General features: G+C 36.3%; 1 protein-coding gene across 2 annotated transcripts in view; it reads right to left on the bottom strand.

The window, feature by feature from the left end:
• The window catches only part of ccnd1 (cyclin D1), a 213674-nt gene that overhangs the window by 80758 nt on the left and 109784 nt on the right, over window positions 1-23132 (bottom strand). The gene's annotated exons all lie outside the window — the stretch shown is intronic.

A 23132-nucleotide genomic window follows, 5' to 3' on the forward strand; every position in this document is an offset into this window, starting at 1 on the left:
TTATTTTCAAGAAAAGTTTTTGAATAGAATGTTTAAGGTAAAATATGTTACAAATGTCACAAATTATTAATTTTGGGGGAGTCACACCACATGATATTTTACAATCTGTACTAACCTTGTTTTGTCATAAAAAGATCAAAATATTCGACACACCGCCAAGTGTCTGCAGAGGTCCTCTCTATGACATAATTTCCTGTTTTACATATTTTTCTCTGTATGTTTCTGTATGTTGGTTCTACCTTTTTGACTTTTTCAAGTGTTGCTCACTCTGCAGAGCCATGTGATGTCCAGTGGAGCTTGACCTAGTCCAGCTCCACCTCTGTGGACCTAATGGATGGAGTTATGTTTAGCCATAGGGATATGGGTGGGGTTAGGGTGTGGTTGGACCATCTAGCTCCACCCATTACATCCAATGTGGAGCTGGATGTCAAGCGACGTTTTTGCACCACATGACTTAGATTTGGCGGACAACAGTTCATTTATTAATATAATGCAGTGAAGCTGTTTTGTTTAAAAACTTGAAAATAATAATAATAATAAAAAAATTAAATTCAAAAGTTACATTTTTCACGATTGTTTTCTTCATTATGATATTAGTACATTTGTTTAACCCTGAAGTTTATGATTTTGTGTACCCCCACCCAGAAAAAAACAATGAATTTTAATGCAGAAATGTAAAGATTCAAGAAATCCTCATTATTGAAGAGGTGATGTCTCATTTGTGCATTCTCGGTTAGTTGAAGTGCTATATTTCAGCATTTATTATCATAATTAAACAAAATATATTAAATTTCAAGAATACATTTCAAATACAAGAGTAGTTTTTCATGTGAATTATCACTGCTGGGTAATGCTATGCGTGAGGGTTATTATGCTATTCATTTCAAAACAATAGATCTGATTTGCAGCGAACAGGTGCGTAAAATCATAGGAGGTTTTGTAATTTTTTCCTCTCCGTGCTTCTGAACTGGCCACCATTCAAGAGAGCAGAGGGGAAGCTCAGAACCGTAAAAGAGTTCGTGGAAATGGGAGGCGTTACAGAACAGCCGCAAGAACAGCAGCTGCCCGAGAGAACAGCCTTCAGAGCGTATGTGACAGAGCAAAGGATGGTCTATTGCACCATGAGTGACATTGGGAAGAAATTTGCAAATGTGGAGCCTCACACACAAAAGCTGACTTAAAGTCGCACGCATACCTGCTGCAAAGAAGCTTTGAAGAATCCTGGCTTGTGGCACCTCAATGGATCATAAGCTGAAACGGAAAAGTATGTTTTCCTTTCGATATGGAGTAAGGAGTTGTGTGTGCGTGTGTTTGTGCAAAAAAGAGTGGGGGTCAAGAACGGATGAGGTCCATTGGCAGGAGGCCACTATTAGCTATTCAAGCAGTAACGGCCAGTGGTGGAAGAGAAAGAGAAAGAGAGACATGGAGAGGCAGACAAAGACAGTGAGCGAGAAAGGCACACTAGGCCTGAAGTAAGTCACTTTCAGGGGTGACAATACCCGTGGAAGAAAGAGGCCGATGACTGCTGCTAGGAGACTTCATTGAGAGGCATGCGGACAGCGGGCCCCAAGACCCCGAAAACATCAATGGGCTCATCCAATCCTCATTAAGGGGCTGAAATGATAGAGATATACATGAGAAAAAGCCCATAAGAGATGAGAGAGAAAAGAAGAGCATGCCACCCAGTGAAGCAGGGCTGGCGCTGGCCAGAAAGCCCAGTCAGACGGCATGCAAGTCACCCAAGACCATCTGCAAAGCAGTCGCCTGGAGAAAAAAAAAAAAAAAAAGGCGCATTTGTTTGTCTGAAAGGAACAAAATAATCAGGGTGTATAAAAAGTTTTACACCGATCATGCTGAGACAGTCAAGCACATCGAATGCACCAAATTTATTAGAGGAAAACTTCATAATAGTGAGTTTCTGTCAGCTGATATGGGCTACAGTGGTGATGATGGGACATTTGTCACCATTTGCACACTTCAAACTAATAACATCCTGCCCATAAAACACAGCTGACCTGCCTCTCGTCCATTTTACCTCTTTAAAACTGTTTGTTAGCTTTTTATTTTTAGACCAAATGAATCTTAAAGGAGATTAAAGTAATAGTTCAATTCTGTCATTATTTACTGACACTTACACTCAAAAACACAAAAAACAAAATGCTGGGTTAAAAACAACCCAAGTTGGGTTGAAAATAGACAAACCCAGTGATTAGGCAGTTTTATTTAACCCAATTATTGTTTAAAAATGACTATATGACTGGCTTAAAATGAACCAAAAATATGTTTGGAAATTAAAATTCAGACACATACACTACTGTTCAAAAGTTTGGGGTCAGTCAGATTTTTTAATGTTTTAAAAGAAGTATCTTCTGCTCACCAAGCCTGCATTTGATTAAAAATACAAACAAAAACAGTAATATTGTGAAATATTATTCCAATTTAAAACATCTGTTTTCTATGTCAATATACAGTAAAGTGTAATTTATTTCTGTGATCAAAGCTGAATTTTCAGCATCATTACTCCAGTCTTCAGTGTCACATGATCCTTCAGAAATCAATCTAATATGATGATTTGATACTCAAGAAACATTCAAATTCAAATTACTAGAGGCAACAAAAATAAAAAAATTTATTATCAATTTAATACATGTTTATTGTTTAATTATTATTCATAAAACTTAGTCATAATCTTTATTAAATATATTAATGTTCATTTCCAACATACTTTGGATTAATTTTAAGCAAGCAATACAGTCATTTTTAAACAACAGTTGAGTTAAATAAATCTACCCAGCAGGTTGGGCAAACATTTAACCTAACCGCTGAGTTAAAACAACCCAATCGCTGGGTTGTTTTTTAGTGTATGTTGTTCTAAGTCTGTACTTCATTCACACAAGGAGAAATTTTGAAGAATGTTGATGCAGTTCTTTATTACACAATACGAGTTTACAGTGACCACAGCTGTCAAGGTCCAAAATGTGTGTAGTTAAATCTTAAAGCTTTGTAATATAACACATGTTTTATAGATACTTTTATGGTGCTTTTTCTTCCTTACTACAGCTTGGACAGTCATGGTTACTATAAAGTTGTGCTGTGAACGCAAAATAACCTTTTGAAATAATGACAGAATTGTCATCTTTGAACTATTCCGCTTAGAGAGTAACTAAAATCACAGACAGTAAGTCAGCATTTGGCAGTGGGTTGAGGAGTGGTTGAGGTTACGGTTGACCACATTTTCACACACACCAGAAATGTTTAAAAACCTGAAATGGTGAGGACTTTCAGGTAGTCATAATAGAGTCATGTAACCAGTGATTAGTAACGAACACCCTGTGGTCTAAAAAGCCTGAGCACCAGTCATTCCATTTCAGAGGCAGGAATTTAGAAATACACGCAGACCGTTTCTTCCATTATGACCTCTCACATTAGAGGTGACTAAGAGCATTTATATGTTATCGTTCACCATTTTAGTGATAACATGATGAATATTTGACTCACTGGCCTGGCCTGGAAGGAATGTAAAGTGGAGTTAACACAATTGTAGGACCATTTTACAGGAGTAAAGAGCATGAGATTGACAATGCAGCTGTATTGTGTAGCAAACTACAAATCCATGGCCCAAAATACAGTACCGGTCAAAAGTTTGGAATAATTAAGGTTTTTTTTTTTTTCATGTTTTTTCATATTTTTGTCTCTTATGGCCACCAAGGATGCATTTATTTGATGGAAAAATACAGTAAAAACAGTAATATTGTGAAATATTAATACAATATAAAATAAGTATTGATGTTTATCATAATATTATTATACATAGATCATTCAGAAATCATTAAAACATTTTCAAAATTTTGACCAGTGGTGTATACATATTTTTTCTACATTTTCAGTTCTTTAGAATGGGTTTAAATATGGTAAAATTGTGAGTGAAAGTGTGAGTACAACTCTCTGATTGATTGCTGAAGGCATTATCAAGATATTAAAATATTTGTGTGGGTGTGAGTGTCAAGCAATCATATATATGTATGTGTGTGATATTAGCTAGTTAAAGGGTTAGTTCACCCAAAAATGAAAATCCTGTCTTTAATTACTCACCCTCATGTTGTTCCAAACCCGTAAGACCTTCGCTCATCTTCAAAACACAAATTAAGATATTTTTGATGAAATCCAACAACTTTCTGACCTCGGATAGGCTGCAACACTATTCCCACTTTCAAAGCCCAGAAAGGTAGTAAAGACATTGTCAAGATAGTCCATAGGGGCTATTCCCACTTTTTGCTCTTTCAGTCGCGTAAATTATGCGTTTACATTTCATCTCCGTTATCACGAAACCCACAACACACAACAAACACAGCTCCGATCACGGCATCCTCCATCCACCGTTTTTTAGCGTTTGTAAATGCTGCTCTTAAAGACGCCGCTCTTGACTGCTTTAGAGTTCCTATTTCTGGTGCGAACGCAACTAGGAACATGGCCTGGTGGAGAAATTAGTTCTCAGGGAACTATTCTAGTGGCTAGTTCCTATAACTGAGTTCCTAGATCTATTCGCTGTCAAAGCCTCTCATGTGACTGCAGCGGTTCAACCTTAATGTTATGAATACTTTTGTGCGCAAAAACAAAACAAAAATAATGACTTTATTTAACAATTTCTTCTCTTCTGTGTCAGTCTCCTACGCTGTTCACGTAGTAAACACAGTGCAGCGCTTCCAGGTTCTACATCAAAACGCAGACTCAGAACCTGGAAGCATTTTGACGGCGTTCTGACGTCGAAAATGGAAGCGCTGCACTGTGTTTATTACGAGCAGAGTAACAGACTGACATGGAAGAGAAGAAATTTATTTTGTTTTTGAGCACAAAAAACATTCTTTTCATTTCATAACATTAGTAGTCACATGGACTAGTTTAACGATGTCTTCACTACCTTTCTGGGCCTTGAAAGTTGTAATAACATTGCAGTCTATAGGGAGGTCAGAAAGCTCTCGGATTTCATCAAAAAATATCTTAATTTGTGATCCGAATATGAACGAAGGTCCAATGGGTTTGGAATGACATGAGACATGAGTTATTATATTATATTTTCATTTTGGGGTGAACTAGTTTCTAATTAAAGTTATTCTAAAGGGTTCCTGAGAGAAAATTGAACTTTTTTAACCTCGGGGTCTCTGGGTTGGCTGAGAGTATGGGTGGGGGGTCTGTAAAGGCTGAAACCCCTGATCTCCAAGAAAGTTAAATGTTCAAAGCATCCGTATATTAGCCACCCCCCTCTATTTTCAGTTCCAAAAGCATGACCCCCAGCCCTATCCCCTGTCCGCCTGCTGCCCACCTCTGGTGCATTCCTCTATCCACCCTTCACACAATCGTACGGCCAGCGGCCTCTAAGCACATAATCCTCAGCAGCAGAACCACTCACTGCAGCCCTACAATCCGCAGAAGAGGAAAAGGAAGGGGTGGATCCAGGGAGGAAGAGCTGTGGAAAAGGGGGGTGTGCGGTGTGAAAGGAGGATGGTGAATGAGAGCAGCACAGAGTGAGGGAGGATTTAACGACGAGGAGGGCAGTGAAAGAGGGGAAAAGGGGGCACCAGGGAGAAGGAAAAAAGTCAAACCCTGAGATGGGGGAAGCAATTGTGCAGGAGAAAAGAAAGGATTAGGTGACAATATTGGACAGAGCCGAGGGGTCAGGGGACCCGGGGCCCGATCGGCCTCCACGGAGAGAGACAGATGAAAGGAAGAGCCCCTCCTCCAGTGAATGGACATGGTTCAAGTGCAAGCGCACCTCTGCACTCTCAGCCCTCAGAACCACACACATTCGTCCACACACATGACCCTGTACAGGACGTTCACTGATAAATGTGGCCCTTAAAAGAATTAACGCAAACAGGAAAACTGGCCATATTTACTTTTTTTATTTCAAAATATAATAAATGCCTCTGCAACTTTCCTTTTTGACTGACGTCACAAACAGCTCTCTTACTTTTCAACCCCTTTCCACCTCCGTTCTGGTATGTAACTTCGACTTCTCATGAAAAAGTAAACAAAGTGCCATTTTTTCTCATTGGATAGAAACAACTCATAAATCAGATAACACAGTTCAGCCAGTTGAGTTTTTGAAATGTCATAACCGTAGTATACAGTGAAAGTCTGGCTCTTTTGTTTAAAGCTACATTTTTAACCTTTAACTTTTCAACATGCTAACTTAACAATGGGTGCGTCAAAACAGTTCACACACAAGCAGGTAGTTTTTAAAGAAAAATGTTGACTGACATAGCATTTGACATGCTGTAATAGTTCCCATATAGTCTGAAAACACTGTGTGCTTTTCATACCCTGCTGAAAAATCCAGCTTAAACCAGCACGAATTATATGTTGGTCCAGGTTGGTTAACGCTGGTTAAAGCTGGCATTGTGGTGGTCTAGCTGGTGGATCAGAATATTCTCAAGCAAAACTAAAAATAAAGGTTCCAAAAGAAAGTTTTTGAAGTGATGCTATAAAAGAACCATATTTGGTCCCCCAAAGAACCTTTTACTTAACGGCTCTTTAAAGAACCAGAGTGAAGAATATTTTTATAATCTAAAGAACCTTTTTCCATAATAAAGAACCTTTTGACCAATGGAAAGGTTCCATGGATGTTAAAGGTTCCTCAAGAAACCATCAATGCCAGTAAAGAACGTGTGTAGCTGGTCCACCAGCTCCTGCTTCCATTGCTGGAGACCAGCAAACCAGCAACCAGCATCACATTCCAGAACATACTTTATGCTGGTAACCAGCAATGCTGGATTTTTTAGCAGGGTAAGTTTATACTTACATTGGAATGGAAAGTCCACATTTGGGCCTAGTAACGACTAGCTAGTTTGCAACTAACTCTGCACTGTTTAATTTGGTTGAACAATTTATTCTCAAGGCAGAATGTCTCTAGCATCTCTATCCAATAGCAGAATTCCAGACTGTGAGCAGAAGGTGTTAAAACACTGTGAATTTACTCACCCTTATGTCGTTCCAAAACCTGTATGAGTTTCTTTCTTCTGCTGAACACAAAAGAAGATATTTTAAAGAATGTTGGTAATAAAACAGTTGACGATAGCCATTGACTTCCATAGTAGGAAAAAAAAAAATACTATGGAAGTCAATGGCTACTGTCTGGTTTCCAACTTTCTTTAAAATATCAACAGAAGAAAGAAACTCATACAGGTTTGGAAAGACATGAGGGTGACAAAAAAAATTATTTTTGGGTCAACTATACCTTTAAGATTGATTCAAACTTCTTTTGCCTCACGTAACGTAAAGTTATGCTTCAAATGAAAAACAATATTCAATCGTGAAATAACATAATAATAGGGATTTTTATATGTAAATAACATAATTAGCAATAAATAAATGCATAATGGCATTTATTTATTCTGATCTGATTAATCTGTCAGGTAATGAAATTCAGTTAATCAGCTGTTTTATTCCAACATTATAGGTCAGAAGCTTCCTTAAATAAATATTTATTTCAAATATTGTTTGCTCAAAAGAGACAATCATGTACATTTTCTAGTGATAACAGCAGTACTTCAAATACATCAACACATATATCAACACTTTTGGCATTTTATACAACCAATTCATTGGTGGTCAAAGAGTCTGATGTGAGTTTAACATTTTCCAAATTGAATTAGCAGTCATTTAACCCTCTGGTGCTGTTCACGTGTCTGTCAAAAATGACAGATTTTTTTATTATTATTATTTCAATTAAATGATTGTACTATATTTTAGTTTGATAATGTTTTTTTATTAAATATTTTGTATTTTTAGGGGATTTTATGGTATTAAATTATATCTATGCAGTAATTATAATTAATTTATTCACTTTTTGAGCATTTGAGCACCTGAAAATGAAATTTTAAATGGTCATAAATCTTGAAAGCTTTGGAGCACTGACTTAAGTTTGGTCTCTTTTTAAAGAACACATTTGGCAGTGAAAAAAGTAAAAAAAAAAAAAAAAAAAAGTGATCTTGAAAAAAAGTTATAAAATACAATCTTCAATTTTTTTATGCAATATATATTTTCCAAAACATGTCTTACTCTAAAACTGTGAGAAAATCAAATCTAAACAAGTTGTGTTCCAAATTTGAGGTTGATTTCTCAAAAAATAAGCTTTCAGTAAGATTTTGTTTGGGCGCAGTAACAAACATTTCCAATAGATGAAATTCATTTCCAATGCACTAATCTTTGACAGCGAACAATACAAGTGCAATAATTTTTTTTTCAGGACCATTTAACCTTTTTGAATCATGTCCATGATTTTGTGTGTGTTTGTGTTCACACAGCAAGTGCCAAAACACAGTTTTATATCATTTCACTGATGTAAAAAATTCTATTAAAACAAAAAACAAAAAACAAAATGTAAAATATTTTGGTCAAAAATGACTCAACGGCATTAGAGGGTTAAGTGACAATGTTGAGAAATATAGGGTATGGTTTCAATTTCCATTAGTAACATCTCTGATTTCAGGCAGAAATACGTGATGACGTTCCGATTTTGGTTTTGAAAATATTTGAATTTCCTGATTTGAAATGATAACATGCGAGGCCTAAAATAGTCCTCTAGATAAACCATATAAAGAGCGTTATAAACGCCATCGAAGAGGTACTCCAGAGTAAGGCAAATAAGTAAAGATAAATAGCTGTGATCTCAAATACTGATGTCATGATACAGCCAACTGCTTGAACTGGCCCTTTATTTGTTTATCAGGAACCAGTCTAACTGTAGAAATTGCAAATGGATTCTTTAGAAAGCCACTCGTGTGGGTCAAACTCTGGTGCCAAAGAGGTGGAGCAGCTGGCAGAGGTGTGATAAGCTGAGACTGTCAGTTAGGAGATCACAGAAACTCAAACTCCTCCACACGCCACTTTTGAGGTCTTGCTTAATCCAGTGCTAAAGTGCTTTCAGTAAACAAATAAAAACACAGTAAAGGCTTCCATGCTTTTCCTTTCACACTGCTATTTCAGGATAAGCGAAAACAGCCACGCAATCTCAATGTCATGGCCAGGAAGCTTCTACTTTTAGATATTTGCATACAATAGCAGTCTGAGCCATCCCATCGATGGTGACTGTAGAAATAGGGCAGAACGGGGGGGTTTCCATATCCTTAATACAGCAGAGGGACTTGCACTATTGCCCCAGCCCATCCCACAGTCCTCTCTGCTCAGTCGCTGAGATCACAGCACTGGGGGACAGTTAGACCTGTGCTCATTTGCGGTCCAGGACGCTCTTCCTTCCTGGCTGACAGACAATAGAGGGGGTAAACATGACTCCACCCTCATCCTTCCCCGCACACGACCGCACGAGTTGCTGTCCCCCACCTCTCACCCCTCATATGCGCTTACAGCTCACACAAAAGGAAGGCCAGCTTTTACAACGCGCTACAGTGGGACAGACGCAGTCAGGGGATGGCATGTTTATGAATAGGGCCCGGTTTATGGAGGATGTAACATCTTTGGGACCGAAGCGACTCAATGACGTTCACAGCTCTCCGGCAAAGACCACAGAGAGCAATCTATTGTGATAATGTCGTATCCCTGAGGTGTCGAACCTGGTGCTGTAGGTGTCGAGACCCTGTGACGGGCATCTCTCGCATTTCACTCACCTAACTACACTTTTGCAAAGAGTATTATGAACCTTAGTCAAGTCACATTTATTATATACCACTATATACAATACAGATTGTGTCAAACAGTAAACAGGAAAATAACAGGGTTAATGATGCAAAATTCAATTTCAGCTATGAAGCAGCTCTACAGAAGACAGTCGTGTCATTATTCAGCTCAAGTACAGTGTTGATTCAGTTTAGTTCAGCCCTGTGTCTCTGTGTGGAAGTTAAAGGAATATTTGAAGAGTTCAGTCAGTCTGACATGTTTTCTTTTAAATGAGCATTTTTTTTTTACCAGGCTCCTATGTTTAGGTTAAGCAATTTCACTTTAATGGCAATGAAAAGGTTATTAGTCAGTTATTGAAATGCCTTATTTTCAAAAATGTCACTTTAGTCAATTCATTGGTATTTAACAAATTTGACTGTCTTTTGCTGTAAAACAAGCTAAGTCCATGTATGCTTTTTTCGCAAAAACCTCTAAGTCCACGTCTTTGGACAAAAAGACATGTCAGGGACAAAACCTGATAAAAACTTGCAGCACGGCAATTGAAAGCCGACTCATACACACACCGTCACTCATCTTGAAATCATATGATTCAATTCGCATCTTCTGATTGGTTCTTCTGTGATTGTAGAGGCTTTTGCTGACAAAGGGAAGTGGCGTTTAGTGGTTTCTGCCAACGAATCGGTATTTCTGAATGGGCTGACGCTGAGATTTAGCGGATTTGAAGTAGAAAGTATTTGATGAGCATATACAATGTGCGGAGAGCATTTGATCAATTTTATTATCTCGTTTTTGACGGAGGTGGCGTTTAGCGGCTTTTGCATCTGAACTCTTCATTTGGTAACACTTTATTACGATGGTCTTCTTTAGACATTCTACTAACTATAAGTAACTTTGCAACTACATATCTCATTAGAGTATTAGTAGGCTGTCTGCTTAATATCTGCTAACATTTTATTGTGATGGTTTCCCAACAGACAACATTGCAACTACACGTCAACATATTCTACCAACCCTAATCCTAACAGTCTATTAATACTCTAATGAGAGTTAGTTGATATGTAGTTACTTGCAAAGTTACTTGTAGTTAGTAAAATCTCTAAAGTGGACCATCGAAATAAAGAGTAACTTAATATTTTAACCAAACATTAAAAGATCAGTGAAAGAAGCAGCTTGGACATTCTAGATAATACACTCTAAAAAATGCCGGGTTAAAATCAACCCAAGTTGGGTTAAAAATGGACAAACCCAGCGATTGGGTTGTTTAAACCCAGTGGTTGGGTTATATGTTTGCCCAGCCTACTAGGTAGTTTTATTTAACTCAACTATTGTTTAAAAATTACTGTATTGGTGCTTAAAATGAACCCAAATATGTTGGAACATTAATAAGTTTAATGAATAATAATTAAACAATAAACATTTATTACATTGCTTAATAGTAAATGTTGACCTTTTGATTATTATTGTTGCCTCTAGTAATTATGTGTCTGATTTTTAATTTCCAAACTTTTAGGTTCATTTTAAGTCAGCCATATAGTCATTTTTAAACAAACGTTAGGTTAAATAAAACTACCCGCATTGGGCAAACATTTAACCCAGCCGCTGGGTTGACACAACCCAATCGCTTGTCCATTTTTAACTAAAATAAATAAATAAATAAACTTTTTTTTTTTAAAAGACATAAAAAGTAAGTAAATAATTTAATGCAAAGGATTAAAGAATTACCAACCTGATCTCAAAGAAAAACAAACCTGTGGGAACATTTTTGCAAAACGCAAAATACGTACCAATACTTACATATCACTGCAGTTTCCAACAGAAATGAACACTAGAGGCAGTAAAACAGCAAGCGCTTTTGATCGTTTTAATACACAGTTATGATTACGGGGTCAGGTTATGGATTAATAAAGACTTTTTCATGTCTCCTGGCACAATATTATGTTATGATCTCGAAAAACACTTTTTACCAAAGTGCATGATTTGTAAACAAATACATTTTGGACTTTGCATCGCTTAACCAGCTCCATATGTTTCGCTTTTCTGACGTAATAAGCTTGCTGGGTAGCTCAGCTGGTACTAAATTGTAAACCTAAATTGGTCTAAATTGTACCTACTTAGGATGCGGAAGCCTTGGGAACGTGACTCACGATAAAAGAGCTCAATGATGAGAGATCAAAAACAAGCTAAAATGGAATGATTTTTTTATGTCACATTTGCTTTTGTTAACACTATCGGGTAGGTTTAGGTGTAGTGTAGGTGGTACGTTATTTTGAAACGTAATGGAGCATTACACTTTTAGTGCCTCTCACCGGGTATTTACAATCAGAACTGGGGGTGATACGTACAAAAGCAATGTAATATAAAACATACCATATTTACATTCATCTGTTTTGGAAAACTGTCACAAAACGTACATGGCGCTACATATTGTCGTTTTGCAAAAAATGTTCCCACGGATACGTTTATCTAATAAGCCTGGGCTGGAAATTCCACAAGCATTCAAAATCATTCAAGGTTACAAGAACATAAAAAGCCATGTTTATTCAATATTTTTGTGTAAAATGCACCAGTATGTATGAAGTATTTCAAAACGTGCACAATATTTTTAACATATATAAAAGAGCTGAAAAACAGACTTTTTATTTATCTCAAAAGTGTGATGTCAGGCACTGCTGTCACGTAACTGTAAAAACACACTGTTATGAGTTACAACACACTTATGAGTTGTTATCTCATTAGCATCAAGACAGTGAGCATGTGTTGATGTGGCGTATAAATAACAAAGGAGTGAAATTTTACAAGACTTGCGATCAAATGTTACACTTAGCACTTAATGTAGCACTAGGACACGAGAAGGAAGGTGTTACCCCCTGAAATTTGAGAAAAGTCACAGTTTTCCATGACAGGAAAACAAATGTCACTTTCTAGAAAACCAACAGATTGTTAAACATGAATAGATAGAATAGATCACACAAAATGCTCAATTAGGTTTAGGCTAAATGAGTTAAACAAGCCCATTTTCTGCATTAGAACATTTATGGTGAACAAAAAAGACTTTTGCACCTTTTGAACCTTTATCTCAACATCTGCTCATGGAATATCTGAACCAAATTACTAAGACAACTATTTGCATAGGTGATCAAGAAGCAATTTATAATCAGTTAAGTGTCAGGTGTAGCCTCGCTCATTCATTCTGATCTAATAAAAGGAAACTTGCGTGTTGCAGAGCATTGTGCTTGTTTTCTTCAGAGTCCCTTTGAAATGAACGCTGCAGGTTTAAAGTTGGCCTTGTGTGGAATGTGGAGGAGATTTGCGGCAGATGAGGGCTATCTGGGACACGCTGACCTCTACCACCCTGCCACATGTGTAAGAGGTTCATCAAACCAAGGTCAGGGGTCAGGAGGTTAGGATTCTGTTTCCTGTTTCACACAGACCGTGGCTTCATCTGGGTCCAGATATCAGCGCCTCCATCAAAGGCCTCACAATGGCAACCATTCAAGCCCCGGCCCGTTCTCAAGCCATTACAGACCAGACACAGAGCAAGCCTAACAATTTCACTCTGATTATGACGAGATGCGTATGTCAGTACACTTCCTCCCAGGATAATTCTCTGACAGCATTTAATTGAGCTACAATGACTGCTGTTTATCTGTTGCACTATAGGTTTGGTTGGATTATTGTTTGTCACCTATACAGTCTGTTTATGCCAACGTGGCAGCTGAATTGTAAAGACTGTTGAAATCTACAGCTAATATATATTTTTTAACCCTTATGAAAAATTGTATTAAATGTTCACTTGTAGTGTTCTTCGAATCTTAAAAGATACAGTTAATATTAAAAAAATAATGGGCCACTTAAGCTTACTTAAAGACAGGGTAGGTGATCCTTCAATCCAGGGGATACGATAGGATGTCCTACCTGTCTGTCAACTTATGTTTTTACATACCCTTGTGCACCCTGTTTTAACCCAGCGGTTGGGTTAAATGTTTGCCCAATGTGCTGGGCAGTTTTATTTAACCCAACTATTGTTTAAAAATTACTATATGGCTGGCTTAAAATGAACCCAAAATAGGTTGGAAATTAAAATCAGACACATAATTACTAGAGGCAAAATTAATTATTCATTATGCTTATTAATAAATGTTAATTTATTAAACATATTAATAAATGGTAATTTCCAACATATTTCAGGTTCATTTTAAGCAAGCAATACAGTGATTTTTAAACAATAGTTGAGTGAAATAAAACTATCCACTGGTTGGACAAACTTTTAACCCTACCGCTGGGTTAAAACAAACCAATCGCTGGGTTTGTCCATTTTCAACCCAACTTGGGTTGTTTTTAACCCAGCATTTTTAGAGTGTACTGAACTTGATTATAATTTTATAGTGTGTTATTCAATATTATATTTCAAGTCAAAGGGATAGTTCACCCAAAAATTTGTCATCATTTACTTGATAGATGTTTCGAAGAATGACAGTAACCAAACAGCTGATGAACCCCATTGACTTCCATAGAATGGAAAGGGGAAAAATACTATGGAACTGTTACTGACATTCTTCAAAATATCTTCTTTTGAGTTTAGCAGAAGAAAGAAATTCATACAGGTTTGGAACAACGTGAGGAATGTTCATTTTTGGGTAAACTATTCCTTTAAGTTTTAAATGTACTAAATTGCAACTGCATCGTTATAAATGTGTATAATTACAAGTATATTTAATGCATGACATACAAGTTTCAATAGAAATTACATTAAAGTATAATTTAGTTTACATCATAAAAATGTGTATTTAAGTCCTGGGTCAAAAGCATTCAAATTTTTTATAAATATAAAGTATAATATTTTTAACCCTTTAGAATTTCTGTAAAATTTGCCTAAAATCATACCCAAAGTAAGTTGCATGCTGTGCTTGAACCATTTGGAGTATATGCATTGTTTTGGTCTCTTTTGAAAGGTATGTGTACCATATGCGTTACAGTGGAACACTAACAGGTTAATACATTTTCATTTAATTGCAATTAACATGGAATTGTTTTTGAAAACATTACATTTAATTGTGATACATGCTCTTTAAAAGTATACTAAAGTGTATCTCTTTTTCACAAGCAAAACAAAATGCTTTCATGTGTTAGATCGCAGGTTGATTAAGCCATGTTGTGCAAACATTTTATTAAATATTATGCAATTGTATGAATATTATAAATATTAAATATTAATCACTTAATAAATAAATAAATACACATGAATATGGATGATGATTCAGGGACACAAGCATGCATATGAGTCAAATATCTTACAAACTCTGGAGTTTTACTGTGAACACATGGTTCAGGTGGGAATACATGATTCAGAAGCTGATACATTATTCACAAGCTCTGTTCAAAAACGGTTCACAGATGATTGTCTGATTTGGAATGTTCTACACAAAATCTGTACTACCAAATAGTGCTAAATTGGAAACTCAACTCGTAGTCTGATGTTAGCATGTTGCTAAGCTAGCAATGCGAAAAGCATGAAAATGCATTGCACAAACAAATGCTGTGTCCCAATTTGCATGCTATATCTGCCCTATATAGTATTTGAAATTAGAATTAGTGTGTCCCAAATTGTAGTATGTTGAAGTGAGTATTTCAAAGATACCTGGATGGTCTACTATTTCTGATCCATGCACACTCTAACAGCTCATATTGCTCACAACCCATTGCGTGTTGGACGAATAAAAAGTGTTAAAAAAACTACAACCATGGTGAAATGCACAAGATTACGATGACGATTACGGCGATAACGCGGTTTGAGTAATTAATAATCAGTACCTAACCTGATAAAAAGACATTTATTCAATCTTCTCCACATTATATTTCGTCCAACAATGACACAATTATGATGAAACAGTATGTCCCAAAGATTGACTACTCTTCTGCTACACACTCAAAAGTATGTACTTCTTCCTCACAAAAACTTTGCATACTTTTATGGAATAGCATAAGTAGACGAATTATGATGCAGCAAAAAAGTTGGTAAAATAAACAATTTAAATTACACATTTATTTTTATAGATATTTTTGGTATTAAATGAAATATGTTAATTTGAACGGTTCTGTCATCTTGTTGGCATGTCAGATTTTAACTGAGCTTACAGCAGTGCATTCTGGGACTTTCTTTACTGTGAAGGATACATGCTACCTAAAAATCTGAAGAAAAAGAGGCAGCATAATTCTGAAAGCAGCTGACTAGGTTTTGGAAAACACTCAGTCACACAATCACTAAGGCAAACCTCATCCTTCAGGCTTACACAGACACAAAGGTCATTTTAAGTAGACTTCTGTACATGAATGTGTTTTAGAGCTGACCCAACCCAGAGTCAACATGCATCAGCAATCTTAGGTCAAACTCAAATACCTCTGGGTTCTATGAACCTATTCACATGTGTCTAGGGAAAGTTTTTCTTTTTTTTGTTTTCAGTAGTGGGTCTCAGGTAAAGTATGCATTGTTTCATAAAAGCTCAGTGATATCTACCATGAATGTGTTGTTTTAGATGGGTGTGTATGGTCTTACTACCACTGGATGGGGTCCACAGAAAGTGAACTTTAGACATATAGTTGGTCAAAAGGAATGGAGAAAAGAAAGTTGACCATTTTTTCTTGATTTGACTGTTTGGAAAATGCATTAATATGTCTAATAAATGTGAAATCTAATAACATTTAAAACTCATAAATGCATGAAAACATGCAAGTCACTGAGGCCTTTCCTTAAAGGGTTAGTTCACACAAAAATGAAATTTCTGTCATTAATTACTCACCCTCATGTCGGTCCAAACCCGTAAGACCTTCGTTCATCTTCAGAACACAAATTAAGGCATTTTTGATGAAATCTGAGAGGTATATGACTCGTCCATAGACAGCAATGTAATCAACATTTTAAGGTCCAGAAAGATACTAAAAGACAGTCGACGTGACTACAGTGGTTCAACCAGTGTTGGGTAAGTTACTCAAAAAAAGTAATCCACTACAAATGACAAATTACTACATTAAAACTGTAATTTGATTACATTACTGATTACTAAATGTAAAAAGTAATCAGATTACTAATTACTTTACATTCAAGTTACTTTGAAACCTACAAAAATACACCACAAACTGAAACTCATAGTTATTTCTGTAGTTTAATATTGACTGAAAAATATTACAGAAGTATGAAAACAGCAACTTGACTTAAAAATATTCGTTAATCATCTATAGGTAGATTATTCATTCAAATGCAATCATAACAGTTGCCTGAGAAGCTCAATCATCTGTGAGTGTGAGATTCTAACAAACTAAAAATAACTTATGAATATATGAAATATAAACTAATAAATATATGAAATATTGTACACTTGTTAATGTTTATTTTTGTTTGCAGTTTTTTTTTTTAATAGTATTTAATGATTATGAACACATATTAAGCATGACAAACCATACAATCGATTAAACTACAAAGCTGGCAGGTATGGTATGCATGATTACAAAATAAAGTCATTAAGATAGTTATTAATATTATTTTATAAAGTAACATGTAGGATAAAAGTAGTTTTATCACATGTTGAGCCGTTTCTGTGATAGCTCAAGCTCTCCGATGCACAGTTATATCGTCCGAATTTACTCACTTCATGTCGTTCACTCTTTGCAGATATAGTGCACTCAAATGACATACACTATATAGGGATTAGTGAATCGGAGAACGAGTGAGCGGTTTCGGAAACAGCTTAAACATTCCTTGCTGTGTGTAGCATGTATGTGTGTGGTATCTCAACTGTGTTTATGTTTGTATGTAACTGCATTAAAGACAGGAAAAACTTACTGAAAACATTTATAATAACATTTGAAAACAGTATTGTTCAGAAGTTACCTTCTCTCCCGATCCTGAATAAATCGCCTAAACATCAAATCTAGCTCGTTTAGGCCAGAGCCGTTAGGTTTAGGCAAGGTTGGACCGCTCTCGTCTTGGGAGCGGGTATCCTCCTCCACGCGTTCTCCGGTGATCCATAATGACGCATCCGCGCCAAACGTGATTTCTTTGAAATGCACTATATACCTAATATTTATTTTTCTTGTAACGCAAGTAACGTAATTTTATTGACATCAGTAACTGTAATCAAATTACATCAATTTAAAATGTAATGCGTTACATTACTGCGTTATCAGGAAAAATAATTAGACTACAGTAACGCGTTACTTTGAAACGCGTTATACCCAACTCTGGGTTCAACCTTAATTTTATGAAGCGACGAGAATACTTTTTGTGTGAAAAACAAAACAAAAATAACAACTTTATTCAACAATCTCTTCTCTTCCCTATATCATCATCCTTACGTAGCTGACGCAGTAAGCACAGTGAAGGCTTCCGTGTTTACATCCGAATGCCGACTCAGTATTGGTCAAAGCTGATCTCCTTGAGGCATAACCTGATATTGCTGAGTTCAACATGTTCCTGGGTCAACATTTTTGTTGATCCTGGAACAACATTCAATCAACCAATCAGATTTGAGGGACAAGTTTACAGATTATGTCAAGTTTAGGCTTAAAATCATGAATTGGTGCTTCTACATCAGTGTTATTCATCTATCATTTCCCTCTGATTTTTGGGATACATTTTTGTATTTTTGGGTAGGGTTAGGTTTAGGGGTAGGAATAGGGTTAAAAGTCTTACTAACATGGCATATTGTTCACTTACACATCCTTACAGAGATAGTGAACTATATACTTGGAGGAAAGACGTTTTGAAGAATGTATAGCAACACTTTGAAATAAACTGTAACCGAATGGATGGATTTCTTCCTGCATGGCCCCAGACTGTGAAATAACCATGTACAGTAATGTAAAACACAAAAATATTTATGAATAAAAATAAAAAAAAACACAAAAGGGAAATAAGACTTCAATATATAATTCTTAAGAAATATAAACACTAATCACTCTATAACCAGGGTTGGGGGTAACTCATTACAAGTAACTTGAGTTATGTAATCAGATTACATTTTCAAGTAACTAGTGATGTAGTTCTAGACTAAGTGTGAACGTGCATTTACGCATCTCACTTGCACGAAAACATTCAGTATTCCTCAAAATGAATAAAAACAGTGAAATGCGATCTCAGAGTTTTATGCAAACCTGTAATAATCAACTACATGAAATTACACAAATATACTTTACTTACAATTATATGTATATAATCTCACTTTTCCTTCAGCCTGAGGCTTATTCATTTCACTTTTGGTGTGAAAGGGCTTTAACATTTGCCAAAAATATAACTTTTCTGTTCTTATTAAAAAAAACAAACAAGCTAGTCCAGCCCAGGTGAGAAAAAATAACGCAAATGTAATGTAATTTATTACTTTTCATAAAAAGTAATGCAATTAGTTACTTTTTTAGGGAGTAACACAATATTGTAATGCATTACTTTTAAAAGTAACTTTTCCAAAACTGTCCAGGTTTTAGTAATATTTTACTCAAAAACCCTTGTCTGATGGTGGAGATTATCATATGCTGACCTAACCTTAACCCTAACTCCCTGATAAAATTTCAGCACGTCATGCATGTTTTCTACCAGCTGTTTAGAATCAGAGCTAGCAATTTGCAAATAAAACACTATTGATCTATTTGGTCAAATGGGCTTGGAAATAGGTCTGAAAAAGTTTGTGACTCAATTTGATAAGTTCAAACAGTTCACTCACACACTTAATCATTAGCAGCAGTTTCTCATACCATAAGACACAAAACGAGCTGGATGAGGTGATATTTACCTACAGTCTACTGGATGAAACAAAACATGCAATTCATTTGTGTGTCAGCAATGAAGCCTATTTATTGTGCAACACATGCAGCTTGTGAAAGAGCAACACCCTCTGTACTGCAGGAAAAGACAATTTATATGGTATTGTTTAAAGTAGAGTTTAGTTTTATTTAAATTACAAGGTGATCAAACAGTACCACTCTATTTTTTGTTAAGGGTAGCAAGTCAGCTTCACATGGAAAGGTGCAGGGATCAGGCTGGGAATGTGCAGGAAGCCTGGATTATACAGCACTTGCATCCTGGGGCTTATGAGCGCCGCCATAGCCCGTGTCTCATCACCTGGCTCTGGTTACACTCCTCAATGTGTGACTGAATGACACAGACACCACTCTCTATTTCCCCTCCCTGTCGGCAGTCTAGGTGGGATGGCAGATAGGGGCCGCGGTCTCGCACCATTGCGCCTGTGAGGACCCATACCCAGGCGCGAAACACGTCTCATCCTCATAACAGTGAGGCAGGACCAGGAGTTCTGCTAAATTCTTCACCTTTGTGTGTCCCACATAGAGACTCTGTAGCCGGCCTGTTGGTCTGGTCCTCACATCCGACAGTAGATCATAACAATGGGAAAAGGATTGCCAATTGTTAGTTAGAGACATGCCTAGAGACTATACAAGAGAGTGTGAAACTTCTAGGAAAGAGGGAAATGTGCAGCCTGGGAGGTGGGAATTTTTTTAGCCATCCCTTACAAAAAAAGTACTGTTTGCAGATAAGTTCATGGTGGGAGAATTGATTATATCAGATATAACATGGTACTAATATGTACCATCATACTGAATGATTACCATATTCATGTACCATGGTATTTATTTAGACATGTCATGGTATTTATCATGACATGTCCAAAAATACAATGGCACATTGAAAAGAAAAACTGTTAAATCATAATAATACAGATGGTAAAATAGAAAGCTAAAAATTAAAGTCAAAAATTCATCAAATGATCAATCAGAGATCATTATAAAGGCCTGTACACACCGGGACGAATATCGCACGCGTTTATCGCCAGCGTTTTTCGAGACGTTTTTTGTGTTCACACCCAAGCGATTTTCACTGGCGATGCACAGAGTGAACGTGCAAATTCACTCCCTGACAGTATGTGGCACTTGTGCTTAACGGTAGTGCAAATAAACATATTTATGATATTAATAAAGTTAAAGAAGATAAAAATGCAGATATTAAATGACATATATATGAGAGATGGTAGTCAGAAACGGTAGTGCAAATAAACATATGATATTAGTAAAGTTAAAGAAGATAAAAATGCAGATATTAAATGGCATATATATGTGAGATGGTAGTCAGAAACAGTAGTGCAAATAAACATTTATGAAATAGACATTCTCAACTATATTTCTTGAATGTAAAAGAAAAAAAAAAACAGCAAAAATACAGAAATAATACACATCTATTGGTATGGCCAAGAACTGGCAGAGCACCCATAGCGTGCGTCTCAATCAGCTCCCTAGTTCACTAGTCAGGGCACTGATCAGGGAGTCGGCCACATTCATTTAAATGGTATACTGATACACGACCTAGGAAGCTAGGGAGCTGTTTGAGACGCAGGGATAGTTTGTAGGGGTCTTCCTCGTCTACTTACTTTCTCTTCGTTGTCTTGTGTGCTCGGCAAGACTGTTTTGTGCTTGAGCGCCACCAAGTCGTGTTTTACTGTAACTTCAGCAGCTCCAGGCACGTGAACAAAAGCACCAATCTCATTGGTCAGCCAGTTTTTAACGCGGCGCGTCAAACCAAAAAAACAAACCCGAGGCGTTTTTTAAAAAAATGACGCTTTTACGCCGGTGTGCACACTCACATTGGCGCCCGTTGTTTAGTCACGAGGCGTTAAACATCGGCGAAAATCGTGTGCAATATTCGTCCCGGTGTGAACAGGCCTTAAGAGATAAAGACAAACACCATCAAGGTAATACACACAACATAAAAATACTGCTATAAAACGTCAACTGACGGGCTGTTTACATGACACTTTTTCATCTAAAAGCAGAAAACTCTTTATGCATTTTGACCGTTCATTTACGCCACGTTTTGGGGGCCTGAAAATGCAAACTTTTAAAAACAGGATTCAAAGTGCAAGTTTTTTAAAACGATACTGTTAACATCTCCATAAATACTACAAAAATGTGTATTTGTGAAAATGGGGATGTCATCAGTCTATAGGTGTGTAGTGTTTCTTTACAAAGTCCCATCGCCATCTACTGGTCTGACATGCATAATAAAGCATTTTCAGTCATTTTTTCACAGATCCGCATGAAGTGGGATCATTTTGACAACATTGTCGTCTGTACACAAAAAAAAAGGAAAAAAGTTTCCATTTTTAATACATCGTTGCCATGTAAATGACCCCTTAAATTCCCCCTAAAATCAAAATGGAAGTTTCTTAACTTTTAGTATGAATATGTTAGACTCACTTCCGCTAAAATGCCGATTTTCATGACATCACACTGCACTCCAGCTTTTCATCAGTTTTTCTGTCCAATCAAATGCTCTCTAGAATCTAAAGCGTCCCGCCCCCTACATTATATATATATACGCTGAAGCTGTTGCTGAAATCGGTCATTTGTTCACACATTTACTATTTTCTACATGGTGATAACTGCATTATAGTGCACTATATAGGGGATAGGGAACAATTCAGACAGTGTAAATTTGCTTTCCATTGAGGTGAATGAAGTCTGGTTTCATGCCAGTGTCACACAAACCGCAGCGCACACAGTCTGCTTCGGTCCAGAGACACGATAGCACAAAGCAGATCATATGCGTGAGTTGACACAGACCAGAAAACGTAAACAATTGTAAACACAATTGTGAAAACACAATTGAATTCTACACAGAATGTTGTATTTTAAAGCAATATTTAGGCAATTAGGAGGAGAAATTGTTAGAGATTAGAAGCAAACTGAGGCTTTACGGAGCTCAACGGCTCTGGCCGAGCTGTTGATATAAACAAAATGCTATTGGCTATTTTAAAAAAGGGGAGGAGCTGTTTAATATGTCCCGCCCTGTCTTCCTGTTTCAGTTGAAATGATGTCAACACATTGAATAATGCTGCACATTTCAAGACACTTCAGTGGGCCTTTAATGACATAATACAATATCTTAATATTCATAACTAACAACAGAAATACGATTTTAAGAGAAAAATATATTTGTTATAATATAATGTTGAATGTTATATAGATTTAAACTTCAAGCTATAAAATCATAATTATCATTTCCAAAACCCATGAATTTTACAGTAAAAATACATATAATGCAATGTTAAACTATTTATAATTTTCACTGTATATCTTCACTCAAGTTCACTAACATTTAATTTACCATTTAACAATTTTTTAAGCATTTTTTAAGCTTTTCTTGCAACCTTTTGATTTTTTTTCTTCATTACTCTACATTTTTTTTACAGTATTCGTGTTAGTGGTGAAAGGACTCAGCTCTATGTAGGCTGTTAATAGGCATGGCAAATCAAAACATGCAATTGTGTCTGTTTTCAAATGCCTACACATCTTCATGAATTCGAACTAATTTCTAAATATGCTATAATAAAAGGCTTGTAGCTAGGTAAATGTATATGCTGTGTTGTTTTAATATGATATTATGTTACATTTTCACAGCATTTACCACTGAGGTGAGAGTGTAGATACTTAAGTCGAGCATT

The sequence above is a fragment of the Megalobrama amblycephala genome, linkage group LG3, assembly GCF_018812025.1.
Source record: "Megalobrama amblycephala isolate DHTTF-2021 linkage group LG3, ASM1881202v1, whole genome shotgun sequence".
NCBI classification, from domain to species: Eukaryota; Metazoa; Chordata; class Actinopteri; order Cypriniformes; family Xenocyprididae; genus Megalobrama; species Megalobrama amblycephala.